Source organism: Carcharodon carcharias, chromosome 6 (assembly GCF_017639515.1).
Source record: "Carcharodon carcharias isolate sCarCar2 chromosome 6, sCarCar2.pri, whole genome shotgun sequence".
Taxonomy (NCBI): domain Eukaryota; kingdom Metazoa; phylum Chordata; class Chondrichthyes; order Lamniformes; family Lamnidae; genus Carcharodon; species Carcharodon carcharias.
This window is the reverse complement of record NC_054472.1, coordinates 11,690,397-11,702,826: the sequence shown is the minus strand read 5'-3', so window position 1 is coordinate 11,702,826 and position 12,430 is coordinate 11,690,397.

Here is a 12,430-nt window from a genome sequence, read left to right as displayed (position 1 = left end):
GGTTCAGACTTCTGTGGATCTCATTGTGAAATGGGAATGTAGGTTCAGAATGCTGTAGATCTCAGTTTGAGAGTGGAATGCAGGTTAAGACTGCTGTAGATCTAAGTTTGAAAGGGGAATGTAGGTTCAGGCTGCTGTATATCTCAGTGTAAAATGGTGATGCATGTTCAGACTCCTGTAGATCTCAGTGTGAAAAGGTAATGCAGGTTCAGACTGCTGTAGATCTCCGTGTGAATGGGGAATGCAGGTTCAGACTGCTGTAAATCGAAGTGTGAAAGGGAAATTCAGGTTCAGAATGCTGTGGATCTCATTGTGAAAGGGGAATGCAGGTTTAGACTGCTGTAGATCTCAGTGTGACAGTGGAATGCAGTTTAAGACTGCTGTAGATCTCAGTGTGAAGGAGGAATGCAGGTTCAGACTGCTGTAGACCTCAGTGTGAAAGGGGAATGCAGGTTCAGACTGCTGTAGATCGCGGTGTGAAAGGGGAATGCAGTATCAGACTGCTGTAGATCTCAGTGTGAAAGCGGAATGCAGGTTCAGACGGCTGTAGATCACATTGTGGAAGGGGGATGCTGATTCAGAGTGCTGAATGTCTCCGCGAGAAAGGGGAATGCAGGTTCAGACGGCTGTCTTTCTCAGTGTGAAAGGGGAATGCAGGTTCAGACTGCTGTAGACCACACTGTGAAAGGGGAATGCACGTTCAGAATGCTACAGTTCTCTGTGTGAAAGGGTAATGCAGGTTCAGAATGTTCTAGATCTCTGTGTGAAAGGGGAATGCAGGTTCAGTCTGCTGTAGATCTAAGTGTGAAAGGGAAATGCAGGTTCAGACTTCTGTGGATCTCATTGTGAAATGGGAATGTAGGTTCAGACTGCCGTAGATCTCAGTTTGACAGTGGAATGCAGGTTAAGACTGCTGTAGATCTCAGTTTGAAAGGGGAATGCAGGTTCAGAGTGATTTCGTTCTCCGTTTGAAAGGGGAATGCAGGTTCAGGCTGCTGTAGATCTCAGTTTGAAAGGGGAAGGCAGGTTCGGACTGCTGTAGATCTCAGTTTGTAAGGGGAATGCAGGTTCAGACTGCTGTAGATCTCAGTTTGAAAGGGGAATGCAGTTTCAGACTGCTGAAGATCTCAATCTGAAAGTGGAATGCAGGTTCAGACTGCTGCAGGACTCAGTATGAAAGTTGAATGCAGGTTGAGACTGCTGTTGATCTCAGTGTGAAAGGCGAATGCAGTTTCAGACTGCTGTAGATCTCAGTGTGAAAGGGGAATGCAGGTTTAGTATGCTGCAGGTCTCTGTGAAAGCGTAGTGCAGGTTCAGACTGCGGTAGATCTCAGTTTGAAAGGGGAATGCAGGTTCAGACTGCTGTAGATCTCAATCTGAAAGTGGAATGAAGGTTCAGACTGCTGCAGGACTCAGTATGAAAGGGGAATGCAGGTTCAGACTGCTGTTGATCTCAGTGTGAAAGGGGAATGCAGGTTCAGACTGCTATAGATCTCAGTGTGAAAGGGGAATGCAGGTTCAGACTGCTGTGGATCACAGTGTGAAAGGGGGATGCTGGTTGAGAGTGCTGAAGGAGTCAGTGTGAAAGGTGAATGCAGGTTCAGACTGCTGTAAGTCTCAGCGTGAAAGGGGAATGCAGGTTCAGACGGCTGTATTATTCAGTGTGGAAGGGGAATGCAGCTTCAGACTGCTGTTGACCACACTGTGAAAAGGGAATGCAGGTTCAGAATGCTGCAGGTCTCTGTGTGAAAGAGTAATGCAGGTTCAGAGTGTTGTAGACCTCTTTGTGAAAGGGGAATGCAGGTTCAGACTGCTGTAGTTCTAAGTGTGAAAGGGAAATGCAGGTTCAGACTTCTGTGGATCTCATTGTGAAATGGGAATGTAGGTTCAGACTGCTGTAGATCTCAGTTTGAGAGTGGAATGCAGGTTAAGACTGCTGTAGATCTAAGTTTGAAAGGGGAATGTAGGTTCAGGCTGCTGTATATCTCAGTGTAAAATGGGGATGCAGGTTCAGACTCCTGTAGATCTCATTGTGAAAAGGTAATGCAGGTTCAGACTGCTGTAGATCTCAGTGTGAAAGGGGGATGCATATTCAGAGTGCTGTATTTCTCTGTGTGAAAGGGTAATGCTGTTTCAGAGTGCTGCATGTCTCATTGTGAAAGGAGAATGCAGGTTCAGACTGCTGTAGATATCAGTGTGAAAGGGGAATGCAGTTTCAGACTGCTGTAGGTCTCAGCGTGAAAGGGGAATGCATGTTCAGACTGCTGTAGATCTCAGTGTGAAAGGGGATTGCAGGTTCAGACTGCTGTAGACCACACGCTGAAAGGGGAATGCATGTTCAGACTGCTGTAGACCACTCTGTAAAAGACAATGCACGATCAGACTGCTGTATATATCAGTGTGAAAGGGGAATGGAGGTTCAGACTGCGGTTGAACTCAGTTTGAAAGGGGGATGCGGATTCAGACTAATGTAGATCTCACTGTGAAAGGGGAATGCATGTTCAGACTGCGGTTGATCTCAGTGTGAATGGGGAATGACGGTTCAGACTGTTGTAGATCTCAGGGTGAAAGGGAAATGCAGGTTCAGACTGCTGTAGATCTGAGTGTGAAAGGGGATTGCAGTTTCAGACAGCTGTAGACCACTCTGTGAAAGGGGAATGCAGGTTCAGACTGCTGTATATCTCAGTGTGAAAGAGGAATGCAGGTTCAGACTGCTGTAGACCTCAGTGTGAAAGGGGAATGCAGGTTCAGACTGCTGTAGATCTCAGTTTGAAAGGGGGATGCGGATTCAGACTAATGTAGATCTCAGTGTGAAAGGGGGATGCAGATTCAGAGTGCTGTAGATGTCAGTGTGAAAGTTGGATGCGGATTCAGACTAACGTAGATCTCAGTGTGAAAGGGGGATGCATATTCAGAATGCTGTAGATCTCAGTGTGAAAGCGGAATGCAGTTTCAGACTGCTGTAGATCACAGTGTGAAATGGGGATGCTGATTTAGAGTGCTGAAGGTCTCAGTGTGAAAGGGGAATGCAGATTCAGATTGCTGTAATACTCAGCGTGAAAGGGGAATGCAGGTTCAGACGGCTGTCTTTCTCAGTGTGGAAGGGGAATGCAGGTTCAGACTTCTGTAGACCACACTGTGAAAGGGGAATGCAGGTTCAGAATGATGCAGGTCTCTGTGTGAAAAGGGAATGCAGGTTCAGACTGTTTTAGACCTCTGTGTGAAAGAGGAATGCAGGTTCAGACTGCTGTAGATCTCAGTGTGAAAGGGAAATGCTGGTTCAGACTTCTGTGAATCTCATTGTAAAACGGGAATGGAGGTTCAGACTGCTGTAGATCTCAGTTTGACAGTGGAAAGCAGGTTCAGACTGCTGTAGATCTCAGTGTGAAAGGGGAATGCAGGTTCAGACTGCTGTAGATCTCAGTTTGAAAGGGGGATGCGGATTCAGACTAATGTAGATCTCAGTGTGAAAGGGGGATGCAGATTCAGAGTGCTGTAGATGTCACTGTGAAAGCGGGTTCCAGTTTCAGACTGCTGTAGATCACAGTGTGAGAGGGGAATGCAGGTTCAGACTGCTGTAAGTCTCAGCGTGAAAGGGGAATGCAGATTCAGACGGCTGTAATTCTCCTTGTGGAAGGGGAATGCAGGTTCAGACTACTGTAGACCACACAGTGAAAGGGGAATGCAGGTTCAGACTGTTGTAGATCTCTGTGTGAAAGAGGAATGCAGGTTCAAACTGCTGTAGATCTCAGTGTGAAAGGGAAATGCAGGTTCAGACTTCTGTGGATCTCATAGTGAAATGGGAATGTAGATTCAGACTGCTGTAGATCTTCGTTTGACAGTGGAATGCAGGTTATAACTGCTGTAGATCTAAGTTTGAAAGGGATATGCAGGTTCAGGCTGCTGTATATCTCAGTGTGAAATGGGAATGCAGGTTCAGACTCCTGTCGGTCTCCGTGTGAAAGGGGAATGCTGGTTCAGACTGCTGTAGATCTCAGTGTGAAAGGGGGATGCAGATTCAGACTGCTGTAGATCTCAGTGTGAAAGGGGGATGCAGATTCAGACTGCATTAGATCTCAGTGTGAAACGCAAATGCTGGTTCACAATGCTGTAGATCTCAATGTGAAAGGGGAAGGCAGGATCAGGCTGCTGTAGATCCCATTTTGAAAGTGGTTGCATTATTGAAGACGGGCTGTATATCTAAGTGTGAAAAGGGTAATTGCAGAGTCAGAGCTGCAGGTTGGTCTCATTGTGAAAGGAGGATGCAGGTTCAGCACTGCCTGTAGATCCCAGTGTTGAAAGGGAGAATTGCAGTTTCAGACTGCTGTAGATCTCAGTGTGAAAGGGGATGCAGGTTCAGGACGGCTGTACACGACTCAGTGTGAAATGGGGGGAAATGCAGGTTCAGACTGCTGTAGATTCTCAATTTGAAAGAGGGAATGCAGGTCAGACTGCTGTAGACCTCTGAGTTGTGAAAGGGGGATTGCAGGTTCAGACTGCTGTAGATCCACAGGCTGTGAAAGGGGGAATGCAGGTTCAGACTGCTGTAGATCCAGAGTTGAAAGTGGAAGAATCAGTTCAGGCTGCTGTAGATCTCAGTGTGAACAGGGAATGCAGGTTCAGACTGCTGGAGATCTAAATTGTGAATGGGGATTGCAGGTTCAGCCTGCTGTATATCTCAGTGTGAAATGGGAATGCAGGAGTCAGACTGCTTGTAGGTCTCCTAGAGAAAGGGGGATTGCAGGTTCAGTCTGCTGGTAGACCCACACTGTGATAGGGGATGCAAGGTTCAGCACGCTGTAGATCCTCAGTGTGAAAGGGCGAATGCAGGTTCAGGCATGCGGTAGATCCAGATGTGAAAGGGAATGGCTAGGTTCAGGCTGCTGTAGATCTCCGTGTGAAAGGTGAATGCAGGGTCAGACTGCTGGAGATCAAAGTGTGAAGGGGAGAATGCAAGGTTCAGACTGCTAGTAGACTCTGTGGAAAGGGGGGAACTGCAGGTTTCAGGACTGCTGTATATCTCAGTGTGTGAAAGGGGAATGCAGGGTCAGACTGCTTGTAGACCCAGTGTGAAAGGGGATTGCAAGGTTCAGACTGCTGTAGACCACTCTGTGAAAGGGGAATGCAGGTTCAGACTGCTGTATATCTCAGTGTGAAAGAGGAATGCAGGGTCAGACTGCTGTAGACCTCTGTGTGAAAGGGGATTGCAGGTTCAGACTGCTGTAGACCACACTGTGAAAGGGGAATGCAGGTTCAGACTGCTGTAGATCTCAATGTGAAAGGGGAATGCAGGTTCAGGCTGCGGTTGATCTCAGTGTGAAAGGGGAATGCAGGTTCAGACTGCTGTTGATCTCAGTGTGAAAGAGGAATGCAGGGTCAGACTGCTGTAGACCTCTTTGTGAAAGGGGATTGCAGGTTCAGACTGCTGTAGATCTCAGTGTGAAAGGGGAATGCAGGTTCAGACTGCTGTAGACACTCTGTGAAAGGGGAATGCAGGTTCAGGACTGCGGTATATCTCAGTGTGAATGAGGAATGGCAGTTTCAGACTGCTGTTGATCTCAGTGTGAAAGGGGAATGCAGGTTCAGACTGCTGTAGATCTCAGTGTGAAAGGGGAATGCAGTGTTCAGACTGCTGTAGAGTCTCAGTGTGAAAGGGGAATGGCAGGTTCAGACTGCTGTAGACCTCTCTGTGTGAAAGGGGAATGCAGGTTCAGACTGCTGTATATCTCAGTGTGAATGAGGAATGCATTTCAGACTGCTGTAGTACCTCAGTGTGAAAGGGGAATGCAGTTTCAGACTGCTGTAGATCTCAGTTTGAAAGGGGATGCAGGTTCAGACTGCAGTAGATCTCAGTGTGAAAGGGGAATGCAGGTTCAGACTGCGGTAGATCTCAGTGTGAAAGGGGAATGCAGGTTTCAGACTGCTGTGGATCTCAGTTGAAAGGGGAATGCAGGTTCAGTACTGCTGTGTAGCTCACTGTAAAGGGATTGCAGGTTCAGACTGCTGTAGATCTCAGCGTGAAAGGGGAATGCGGTTCAGACTAATGTAGATCTCAGTGTGAAAGGGGAATGCATGTTCAGACTGCGGTTGATCTCAGGTGAAAGGGGAATGCTGTTTCAGAGTGCTGTGATCTCCTTGTGAAGGGGAATGCAGTTCAGACTGCTGTAGATCTCAGTTGAAAGAGGATGCAGGTTCAGACTGCTGTAGATTCAAGTGTGAAAGGGGAATGCAGGTTCAGACTGCTGTAGATCTCAGTGTGAAAGGGGAATGCAGGTTCAGACTGCTGTAGATCTCAGTGCTGAAAGGGAATGCAGGTTCAGACTGCTGCTTTGTCTCAGTTGTGAAGGGGAATGCAGTTTAGACTGCTGTAGATCTCAGTGTTGAAAGGCGAATGCAGGTTCAGACTGCTGTAGATCTCAGTGTGAAAGGCGAATGCGGTTCAGACTGCTGTAGATCTCAGTGTGAAAGGGAATGCAGGTTCAGACTGCGTAGATCTCAGTGTGAAAGGGAATGCAGGTTCAGACTGCTGTAGATCTCAACTGTGAAAGGGACTGCAGGTTCAGACTGCTGTGGTTCTCAGTGTGAAAGGGGATTGCAGGTTCAGACTGCTGTAGATCTCAGTTTGAAAGGGGGATGCGGATTCAGACTAATGTAGATCTCAGTGTGAAAGGGGAATGCATGTTCAGACTGCGGTTGATCTCAGTGTGAAAGGGGAATGCAGGTTCAGACTGCTGTAGACCACTCTGTGAAATGGGAATGCAGGTTCAGACTGCTGTATATCTCAGTGTGAAAGAGGAATGCAGTTTCAGACTGCTGTAGACCTCAGTGTGAAAGGGGAATGCAGGTTCAGACTGCTGTAGATCTCAGTGTGAAAGGGGAATGCAGGTTCAGACTGCAGTAGATCTCAGTGTGAAAGGGGAATGCAGGTTCAGACTGCTGTAGATCTCAGTGTGAAAGGGGAATGCAGGTTCAGACTGCTGTGGATCTCATTGTGAAAGGGGAATGCAGGTTCAGACTGCTGTGTATCTCACTGTGAAAGGGGATTGCAGGTTCAGACTGCTGTAGATCTCAGTTTGAAAGGGGGATGCGGATTCAGACTAATGTAGATCTCAGTGTGAGAGGGGAATGCATGTTCAGACTGCGGTTGATCTCAGTGTGAAAGGGGAATGCTGTTTCAGAGTGCTGCAGGTCTCATTGTGAAAGGAGAATGCATGTTCAGACTGCTGTAGATATCAGTGTTAAAGGGGAATGCAGTTTCAGACTGCTGTAGGTCTCAGCGTGAAAGGGGAATGCAGGTTCAGACGGCTGAACGTCTCAGTGTGAAATGGGAAAGCAGGTTCAGACTGCTGTAGATCTCAGTGTGAAAGGGGAATGCAGGTTCAGACTGCTGTAGATCCCAGTGTGAAAGAGGAATGCAGGTTCAGACTGCTGTAGATCTCAGTGTGAAAGGGAAATGCAGGTTCAGACTGCTGTTGATTTGAGTGTGAAAGGGGATTTCAGGTTCAGACTGCTGTAGACCACACTGTGAAAGGGGAATGCAGGTTCAGACTGCCGTAGATCTCAGTGTGAAAGGGGAATGCAAGTTCAGACTGCGGTTGATCTCATTGTGAAAGGGGAATGCAGGTTCAGACTGCTGTGTATCTCACTGTGAAAGGGGATTGCAGGTTCAGACTGCTGTAGATCTCAGTTTGAAAGGGGGATGCGGATTCAGACTAATGTAGATCTCAGTGTGAAAGGGGAATGCATGTTCAGACTGCGGTTGATCTCAGTGTGAAAGGGGAATGCAGGTTAAGACTGCTGTTGAACTCAGTGTGAAAGGGAAATGCAGGTTCAGACTGCTGTAGATCTGATTGTGAAAGGGGATTGCAGGTTCAGCCTGCTGTAGACCACTCTGTGAAAGGGGAATCCAGTTTCAGACCGCTGTATATCTCAGTGTGAAAGAGGAATGCAGGTTCAGACTGCTGTAGACCTCAGTGTGAAAGGGGAATGCAGGTTCAGACTTCTGTAGATTTGAGTTTGAAAGGGGGATGAGGATTCAGACTAACGTAGATCTCAGTGTGAAAGGGGGATGCAGATTCAGAGTGCTGTAGATGTCAGTGTGAAAGCGGAATCCAGTTTCAGACTGCTGTAGATCACAGTGTGAAAGGGGGATGCTGATTCAGAGTGCTGAAGGTCTCAGTGTGAAAGGGGAATGCAGGTTCAGACTTCTGTAGATCTCAGTTTGAAAGGGGGATGAGGATTCAGACTAACGTAGATCTCAGTGTGAAAGGGGGATGCAGATTCAGAGTGCTGTAGATGTCAGTGTGAAAGCGGAATCCAGTTTCAGACTGCTGTAGATCACAGTGTGAAAGGGGGATGCTGATTCAGAGTGCTGAAGGTCTCAGTGTGAGAGGGGAATGCAGGTTCAGACTGCTGTAAGTCTCAGCGTGAAAGGGGAATGCAGATTCAGACGGCTGTAATTCTCCTTGTGGAAGGGGAATGCAGGTTCAGACTACTGTAGACCACACTGTGAAAGGGGAATGCAGGTTCAGACTGTTGTAGATCTCTGTGTGAAAGAGGAATGCAGGTTCAAACTGCTGTAGATCTCAGTGTGAAAGGGAAATGCAGGTTCAGAATTCTGTGGATCTCATAGTGAAATAGGAATGTAGATTCAGACTGCTGTAGATCTCTGTTTGACAGTGGAATGCTGGTTATAACTGCTGTAGATCTAAGTTTGAAAGGGAAATGCAGGTTCAGGCTGCTGTATATCTCAGTGTGAAATGGGAATGCAGGTTCAGACTCCTGTAGGTCTCCATGTGAAAGGGGAATGCAGGTTCAGACTGCTGTAGATCTCAGTGTGAAAGGGGGATGCAGATTCAGACTGCTGTAGATCTCAGTGTGAAAGGGGGATGCAGATTCAGACTGCATTAGATCTCAGTGTGAAAGTCGAATGCTGGTTCAAAATGCTGTAGATCTCAATGTGAAAGGGGAAGGCAGGATCAGGCTGCTGTAGATCCCAGTTTGAAAGTGGTTGCATATTCAGAGTGCTGCATTTCTCTGTGTGAAAGGGTAATGCTGTTTCAGAGTGCTGCAGGTCTCATTGTGAAAGGAGAATGCATGTTCAGACTGCTGTAGATATCAGTGTTAAAGGGGAATGCAGTTTCAGACTGCTGTAGGTCTCAGCGTGAAAGGGGAATGCAGGTTCAGACGGCTGAACGTCTCAGTGTGAAATGGGAAAGCAGGTTCAGACTGCTGTAGATCTCAGTGTGAAAGGGGAATGCAGGTTCAGACTGCTGTAGATCCCAGTGTGAAAGAGGAATGCAGGTTCAGACTGCTGTAGATCTCAGTGTGAAAGGGAAATGCAGGTTCAGACTGCTGTTGATTTGAGTGTGAAAGGGGATTTCAGGTTCAGACTGCTGTAGACCACACTGTGAAAGGGGAATGCAGGTTCAGACTGCCGTAGATCTCAGTGTGAAAGGGGAATGCAGGTTCAGACTGCGGTTGATCTCAGTGTGAAAGGGGAATGCAGGTTCAGCCTGCTGTTGATCTCAGTGTGAAAGTGGAATGCAGGTTCAGACTGCAGTAGATCTCAGTGTGAAAGGGGAACTCAAGTTCAGACTGCTGTAGATCTCAGTGTGAAAGGGGAATGCAGGTTCAGACTGCTGTAGATTTCAGTGAGAAAGGCGAATGCAGGTTCAGACTGCGGTTTGTCTCAGTGTGAAAGGGGAATGCAGCTTCAGACTGCTGTTGATCTCATTGTGAAAGGGGAATGCAGGTACAGACTGCTGCTGATCTCAGTGTGAAAGTAGAATGCAGGTTCACACTGCTATAGATCTCAGTGAGAAAGGGGAATGCAGGTTCAGATTGCTGTAGTTCTCATTGTGAAAGGGAAATGCAGGTTCTGACTGCTGTAGATCGCAGTGTGAATGGGGAATGCAGGTTCAGACTGCTGTAGATCCCAGTGTGAACAGGGAATGCAGGTTCAGACCGCTGTAGATCTCAGTGTGAAAGGGAAATGCAGCTTCAGACTGCCGTAGATCCCAGTGTGAAAGGGGATTGCAGGTTCAGACTGCTGTAGACCACACTGTGAAAGGGGAATGCAGGTTCAGACTGCAGTATATCTCAGTGTGAAAGAGGAATGCAGCTTCAGACTGCTGTAGCTTACAGTGTGAAAGGAGGATGCTGATTCAGAGTGCTGAAGGTCTCAGCGTGAAAGGGGAATGCATGTTCAGACTGCTGTATTTCTCAGTGTGGAAGGGGAATGCGGTTTCAGACTACTGTAGACCACACTGTGAAAGGGGAATGCAGGTTCAGAATGCTGCAGGTCTCTGTGTGAAAGGGTAATGCAGTTTCAGACTGTTGTAGATCTCTGTGTGAAAGAGGAATGCAGGTTCATACTGTGGTAGATCTCAGTGTGAAAGGGAAATGCTGGTTCAGACTTCTGTGGATCTCATTGTGAAATGGGAATGTAGGTTCAGACTGCTGTAGATTTCAGTTTGACAGTGGAATGAAGGTTAAGACTGCTGTAGATCTAAATTTGAATGGGGAATGCAGGTTCAGGCTGCTGTATATCTCAGTGTGAAATGGGAATGCAGATTCCGACTCCTGTAGGTCTCCGAGTGAAAGGGGAACGTAGGTTCAGACTGCTGTAGATCTCAGTGTGAAAGGCGAATGCTGGTTCACAATGCTGTAGATCTCAGTGTGAAAGGGGAAGGAAGGTTCAGGCTGCTGTAGATCTCAGTGTGAAAGGGGAATGCAGGTTCAGACTGCTGTTGATCTCAGTGTGAAAGGGGAATGCAGGTTCAGACTGCAGTAGATCTCAGTGTGAAAGGGGAACGCAGGTTTAGACTGCTGTAGATCTCAGTGTGAAAGGGGAATGCAGGTTCAGACTGCTGTAGATCTCAGTGTGAAAGGGGATTGCACGTTCACACTGCTGCAGGTCAAAATGTGAAAGGCGACTGCAGGTACAGACTGCTGCTGATCTCAGTGTGAAAGGGGAATGCAGGTTCAGACTGCTGTTGATCTCTGTGTGAAAGGGGAATGCATGTTCAGAATGCAGTAGATCTCAATGTGAAAGGGGAATGCAGGTTCAGACTGCTGTAGATCTCAGTGTGAATGTGGGAAGCGGATTCAGACTAATGTAGGTCTCAGTGTGAAAGGGGGATGCATATTCAGAATGCTGTAGATCTCAGTGTGAAAGCGGAATGCAGTTTCAGACTGCTGTAGATCACAGTGTGAAAGGGGGATGCTGATTTAGAGTGCTGAAGGTCTCAGTGTGAAAGAAGAATGCAGGTTCAGATTGCTGTAAGTCTCAGCGTGCAAGGGGAATGCAAGTTCAGATGGCTCTCCTTCTCAGTGTGGAAGGGGAATGCAGGTTCAGACTACTGTAGACCACACTGTGAAAGGTGAATGCAGGTTCAGAATGCTGCAGGTCTCTGTGTGAAAGGGGAATGCAGGTTCAGACTGTTTTAGACCTCTGTGTGAAAGAGGAATGCAGGTTCAGACTGCTGTAGATCGCAGTGTGAAAGGGGAATGCAGGTTCAGACTGCTGTAGATCCCAGTGTGAACTGGGAATACAGGTTCAGACCGCTGTTGATCTCAGTGTGAAAGGGAAATGCAGGTTCAGACTGCTGTAGATCCCAGTTTGAAAGGGGATTGCACATTCAGACTGCTGTAGACCACACTGTGAAAGGAGAATGCAGGTTCAGACTGCAGTATATCTCAGTGTGAAAGAGGAATGCAGCTTCAGACTGCTGTAGCTCACAGTGTGAAAGGTGGATGCTGATTCAGAGTGCTGAAGGTCTCAGTCTGAAAGGGGAATGCAGGTTCAGACTGCTGTAAGTCTCAGCGTGAAAGGGGAATGCAGGTTCAGACGGCTGTATTTCTCAGTGTGGAAGGGGAATGCAGTTTCAGACTACTGTAGACCACACTGTGAAAGGGGAATGCAGGTTCAGAATGCTGCAAGTCTCTGTGTGAAAGGGTAATGCAGTTTCAGACTGTTGTAGATCTCTGTGTGAAAGAGGAATGCAGGTTCAGACTGCTGTAGATCTCAGTGTGAAATGGGAATGTAGGTTCAGACTGCTGTAGATTTCAGTGTGACAGTGGAATACAGGTTCAGACTGCTGTAGATCTAAATTTGAAAGGGGAATGCGGGTTCAGACTGCGGTTGGTCTCAGTGTGAAAGGGGAATGCAGGTTCAGACTGCTGTAGATCCCAGTGTGAAAGGGGAATGCAGGTTCAGACTGCTGTAGATCTCAGTGTGAAAGGGAAATGCAGGTTCAGACTGCTGTAGACCACTCTGTGAAAGGGGAATGCAGGTTCAGACTGCTGTAGACCACTCTGTGAAAGGGGAATGCAGGTTCAGACTGCTGTATATCTCAGTGTGAAAGAGGAATGCAGGTTCAGACTGCTGTAGACCTCAGTGTGAAAGGGGATTGCAGGTTCAGACTGC